At 35.7% G+C, this 6,352-nt stretch overlaps 1 protein-coding gene across 2 annotated transcripts in view; it reads left to right on the forward strand.

The window, feature by feature from the left end:
- fyco1b (FYVE and coiled-coil domain autophagy adaptor 1b) overlaps nucleotides 1-6,352 on the forward strand; it is a 64,738-nt gene that overhangs the window by 904 nt on the left and 57,482 nt on the right. The window contains exons 1-2 of one of the 2 annotated variants that reach the window (XM_024274034.1): nucleotides 160-279; nucleotides 383-488. The gene's annotated coding sequence lies outside the window, so the exon portion shown is untranslated. Of the gene's footprint in view, nucleotides 1-159; nucleotides 280-382; nucleotides 489-6,352 lie in introns of those variants that run through there. The other variant, XM_024274037.1, reaches the window with a different exon arrangement.

Consider the following 6,352-nt stretch of genomic DNA (forward strand, 5'->3'; position numbering starts at 1 on the left):
TCTATGTCTAAAATACTTAAAACTTGAAAATCTATTAGTTACAGTAATAATGTATTTTAATTATTTTCCTTCTGTGACTATTAGATATTTTGTAACAAGTATAACTGTTAATGTATTACTTTAAATGTTATTGTGTTTAACCAGTGGAGGGCAGTGTCGTGGAAGTTATCGCTGGGCATTTTATTTTGAAAAGACGCAAAGCAGTCGTTTTCCTGTTTAGCTGTCTGCTCCGCGGCTGTTTCATCTGCATGATAGAGAAAATATCCTCGAAGTTTTAAGGTAATTTATTCAAAACATGTAAAAGCCATCTTTCAATATTAATTTGTTGGAGTTATTTGTTGGTGTTTCTGCATAATTATTTAGTTTTAAATGGATTTTACAGAGGACGGAAATGTGCGTCGTGGTAGTGAGGAAGCCATGACAGACGCGTAGTTTGTGAGAAAACGGCGCCATTTCCAGCGTTCCTGAGTGTAAAGCTGCTGAAAAAAGTGAGTTTTTGTTCGATTATTTATTTGTAACTTTTTGAATGGCTTGTTGGTAATTTTGGTTTTTGTGTTAACTCTCTGTGGTCAGAGTCCACTGCTGTATTTTTTATGTTACTTTATTTAACATTTTTGTTTGGTCAAATCTTTTGACCAACCATTTGTCAAATAAATTCTGAGATTTTGTTTTACTTACAGAAAGCAAGTCTGACCATTTTTGAGTGTGATTTAAAAATAATAAATTGCTGAATAAAACCCCAATTATTGTGTCCTGTGAAACAGCATCATTTCTCCAGGCTACATATATCTTGTCCATAAATAGATTAAAAATATATGGTTTTAAACTTTTAAAAATGTAGTTTTAGTGTTCTATAAATGTTTATCCTGTTCGGCCCGTGACGTAAGGTGTGTTTTGGATTTTGTCCCCTCGTGCGATTGAGTTTGACACTCCTGTCTTAGACAGTCAGTGGTTGTGGACTTGATCAACATCAAGTGCGTCTCATGATCTTCCACTGGTTAGATCATTTGTTGATTGTAAAATCAGTTTTCTGACAGAGGAGCCAAACGTCCGTGTCCTTAATCTCAGACTCACTGACTGGATTCACTGACAGGGTTATGGTAATTACTCCCAGATGAAAGACGCTGCCAAAAGACGTTTGGGCTTTCTGCCCGCTGCTATTTCATCTAGAAAATCTAGATAACAGAAAAATGTCATTTTAAAATAAATGTCAACATTTTTATTTGACGTGTTTGATAAACTCTCGTTAATGTTTTTAATTGGAAAATTGTGTAAAATTACCCAGGCTCCTTTCTGCTGCAGAAAACAAAAATACATTTCATTGAGTGTCCTGTTCAGTCTGGAGTTGAACTGCTCACCTGTAAATGACAGAGAACCTTCGTCTCCATCAAACCATCTTTGGTGATCAGAGCAGATTAACTGGTTTCCAGAGAAACTGTCACAGTTCTGACAGCTTCAAAAACATCATTCCATCTTTTGACTGATCTCCTTCAAAATGACTCACTGGTTTATGAAAACACTCAGAGTTACAGTAGTTGTGCTAAATTACCTGTAGGATGACAAATGAGGAATGTTCAGGAATGTGAGGAGTTCTAATTTGTTGTTTGTATCTGAGCCGCTGCTGCATTTATTGTTTACCAAAGAAAATGAAGTCATTCAACCGTCAACCTAAACATTAGTTTGGTGAGCAAAAGAGCATAAAACAGAGTTGAAGATGTAAAGCATTATTTAAAGTCAGTTTGTGAGGTAAAAAAATAGAAAATAAACCATCGCCTGAGCTGAATTAAAGAAGTAAATGTGGGTAATTTTTAGTATTTTCCAAGTCAAAGTCATCACACTTTATCTTTATCAGTAGTTAGGAATGGATGACAGTATTCTGCTTCAAAAGGAAACAATATTTTAATTAAACATTTTTAAGTTTAACACTAAATAACCATTATTATCATATTTATTATTTTTGAGATCCCTATCTCATTAGCATGACAGAGTTTTATGGCCAGTATAGAAACAAACAAAAAAATGTTAAATTACAAATTTAAATCTTGTGACTGTAATGAGAGAAAAGTCGTATATTTATGAGTTGAAAAGTAATAGGCTAAATTTATGACTTTATTTCTCTTAAATTTACCCCCCAAAAGTCGTAACTGTTAAATTACGAGAAATAAGTTGTGTATGTAGGACCTAAAAAGACAGCAGCTAGATCTATGACTACTTTCACATATTTACATGTTTTAAATTCTTAGATTTATGACTTTAATTCTCATAAACTTACCAGAAAAAGTCATACATTTACAAAATGTAAAGTTTTAAGTGAAAAACTATTAAAATTATGAGATTAAAAGTCGTAAATTTAATCTAGATTTAATACTACTACTAGTTTTATTACAACTTTTAATCATGACAAAAGTCGTATATTCATGACTTGGAAAGTCGGAGGTTAAATTTGACCTATTTTCACGCATTTAAGTGTTTTGAAGTTGTAAATTTACAAGTTCAACTCGTTTAAATTTAAGAGAAAAAGTCATCAATTTTTTTAGATTTAACTTTTTTAATTTAAGAGAGAAAAACTGGTAAATTAACTAGATTAAAAGTCGTAAATTTACGACTCTTATTCTAGTAAATTTACAAGAAAAACTGTTAAATTACAAGAAAAAGTTGTATATGTATGACTTAAAAAGTCAGAGGCTAAATTTATGACTTCTTTTCTCGTATATTTATTAAATTAAAAACTGTAAATTTACTACTTTAAATCTAGTAAATTTATGACAAAAAAAGTCGAACTGTTAAAGTCGTATAAGTATGATTTAAAAAGTCAGAGGCTAAATTTATTACTTTTTTTCACGTATTTATGTGTTTTAAAGTCGTAAATTTATTACATTAATTTTGGTAAATTTACGAGGAAAAGTCATACATTTACAAGATTTAGAGTTGTAAATTTAAGAGAGAAAAACTGGTAAATCTAGTAATATTGTTTTTTTTTTTGGTGGCCATAATACTCGGTCGTACATTAAATGATCCAAATTTTCTTTAAAAACCCTGTTGTAACTTGTTCCACGTTTTCCGTCCTGTAGTTCATCATCATTCCACTAGGGGCAGTAGAAGGACTTCTCCTCAGTGTTGGGTTTTTTTCCACCCACTTCGGTGGTTTTGATTTTGCTATTTGCTTTGAGTGGGTGAACATAATTTGGACGGGTTTAGTGTCAGTGTGGCCAATCTTAGTTTCTTCTTGAGATATATTTCAACAAATAATCTATCTAAGTAATTTAACCGAATGTGCTGTCCCTTAGTCACATGATAGGATTTAACAATATAGACTCCGCCCACATCTGGGAGTGTTGTTTGAATGCAGTGTGTTTTGGTCGTTTGCTGGCTAGTTGCAAACAAGAGAAAGTGGTAAACTTGGCGCAAAAAATGCCTAAGTGGGCAAAATATAAGAAAAGTTAGAGAGAGGAGTGGGAAAGCGACAATGACCTTTAGTTGGTGATAGCACCATCAAAGAACGATGAGCATGAAGGTCATTGCAAATTTTGCCACACAAACATCTGAGCTAAAAGACCTCGAGGAGCCACTGCGAATCAAAGAAACCTAAAGCCCGGCGCCTTCCAACAGTCTGATTAGACAAAGATGAATACTCCTGGTATCTACAAAGACAATGAAACCAAATGTCAAGTGGTGGGTTCTGGGAATTGTAGTTTTTGTTCATTTAAAAAAAATGACTGTACTTTTTTAAAATTTCCTCAGTAAAATAAGGCATAAAAGTTCTAGAAAAAAAGTATTTTAGAGATGATCCAATCAGTCATGACCTCTGATAAAAAGCTAAAACTTAGAAACGCACATAATTATAGCAGTAAGAAGCATCTTCAATTATTTAAAGGTTAAATTTAAGCAGGAAGGAGTTATGTCAAAACCTTTCAAAAACAACAGAATGAATCTATTAGCGCTGGAATAAAAGTTAAAATAAAGCAGAATAGAAAGTTTCCAGACAGTAAATGGATGAGTATTTTTTTTACAGGATGGATGGAGCGATGGAAGGTCCGATTCCTGCTTTCCCATTTAGAAATGAGAAATCACCAGCATTAAACATGTAAGAACAAGTAGGAACTTTCTGGGTTCATGGAGACTAATTATATTGCGCTTTGCGAAGAGTCATTAGGTTCATAATTAACTATCTATTATGGTGAAGAAAGAAGCCATTCATAACATCTACACTAAAAGCACTCACTTCTCTTTCTTAACTCCTAACGTATTGTTTCATGATCACCCGATTAATACGAGTCGGTTGTGACGCTTTTCACTGGACGATATGGAGGAAAAACGTATTTTAAAGGAGTTTTTTGTGTTTTGGTACACACGCATCAGCTGGCTCCAACATCCTGCAGAATCTAATGAAATCTTTTTAATGAAAGGGAGCAGTTTACATGGAGTTGGCTTCTCCTGGGTGGATGTTTCTGCAGGTTTTGACTATAACAAATGCCCCAACCTGGCAGGAGAGTCATGGAACGGATGCATCATCTCGCATCTTGCAGCTTCTCTTTAGTATTCTGGTCCATTCTGTGCCTTCAACAATCTGTCCCATACTGCCTTTCAAGCATTTCCTGTGGGACTCATGCTGTGTTTGCAAGCTTTCTTTCTCTGCTGCACACACACACATGCCCACGCTCGTGCACGTGCACCCACACATATTCTGGTGACTGCATGGGGAAGTGAGCTGTCTGTGGAGGGTTGGATTCTTGGTGCCGGTCCAAAAATGTGTCACTCGGGACACGCATGGCCTGCTGGAGGCAGGAATTCTGTCGCTAATGGGCCCCGCAGCCGTCGGCACCACCTGGGGATATGGGAGACGGGGTGGATGGATGGGGGAGGACTGGAGGGAAGGAGGGACTGTGTGCCGCACAACGTGTGACCAGCAGGAGGAGGAAATCTATCCATCTATGAATCCATCCGTTTATCCGTCCATCCAACTTCATTTGATTCCTCTTCATCACCAAAGAGTTTCATTTAAAACAGAAAGTTAGTTGTTCACAGTCAATATGTTCTTTGAACTTGTGGAATTAATGTATTTAAAAAAAAGAAAAAAAATCAATGTTTTTTTTTCCTGCCTTGAAAGGCAGCTTATAAAAAATGTGAAGGCATAAACAGGCAGGGCAGGTGTTGACGATGCAAATGAAACGGATGACAGATGGTGAGCCTTGCGATTGCTCACTGTGCAGATAATGGATGGAGGTAATCAAATTCCTCTGAGGCTTTGTGACTTTCTTCAGAACTTTCCCATCAAATGCACCATCGAACATCTCCTTTTGTCAAACGTAGGCGCGTCTACGTCAAAGGAAAAGACATTTCAGCTTTAAGGCGACGGTGGAAACGGCGCTTTGATGGGGATGTTTGTGCAAACCGGCGGCGACAGTCCGTCCTCGCATCGAGTCATTATTGTCATCCGACATCAAACATCTTTTTATTCAAAATTTTCCTCAAACTAATGACAAAATAACTTGAAAATGTCTTGAAATAAGCAAAAAATCTTCTAACAGGGTAAAAAAATAAATAACTAAGAAGTCAAATTTGAAGACTTCTGGTCATTTAGACGTTTTTATAAGACTAAGATTAATTCACTATTGGAAAACTTACTTCTTTTTAGTCTTCAGTCTTTTTTGTTTAGCACAAATACATTACATTACTAGATATATAGCATTACCTGTGATAATGCCAGTGTGAATGCTGCAAGCGGAATGTGGCTGCTGAAAATGCTAGAGCTGATAGCTGAAGATGCTGAATCCAAAAGCTTCCCAAACTGTTAGCTGAATGCAAAATTAGCCTAAAAAACTGGGAAATGTCAAATTTTAGCATAATGCTAAAATAAAAACTAAACTTCAGATTATCCTTAAAAAAAACCCAGAAGTTGCTAAACATACTAGAGTTTGAATGGTGTCTACCTGAAAGTATGCAGACGTTTACAAGTCTTAAAGTGCACAAAGTTTTTGAAGGATTTGAGCAATTTCTAATTCATTTCCTATGGGAGATATTTTGCTCAACATTTTAAAAACTAACGTTTATAAATATTAGAAGTAAAAGCAGTAATGTCCTGAACAAGCTGAACGTTTTGATACCAAGATTACTGCAATCGTTGAGAGTGTAATTTAATTTTTATGTGCCAGAAAAATTACAGAAAGGAGCAGGAGAATCACTACACTGCATGTGATAAAGTCCAGGCCCGGGGGCCGGATCCGGCCCTCCGGATCATTTTATTTTATTGTTATTAATGATATCATTCGCTCATTTCTAACTTGTATAATTTTGACAACTGGGGCTGCACGGTGGCGCAGTGGTTAGCGCTCTCGCCTCACAGCGAGAAGGC

Source organism: Oryzias melastigma, linkage group LG17 (assembly GCF_002922805.2).
Source record: "Oryzias melastigma strain HK-1 linkage group LG17, ASM292280v2, whole genome shotgun sequence".
NCBI lineage: Eukaryota > Metazoa > Chordata > Actinopteri > Beloniformes > Adrianichthyidae > Oryzias > Oryzias melastigma.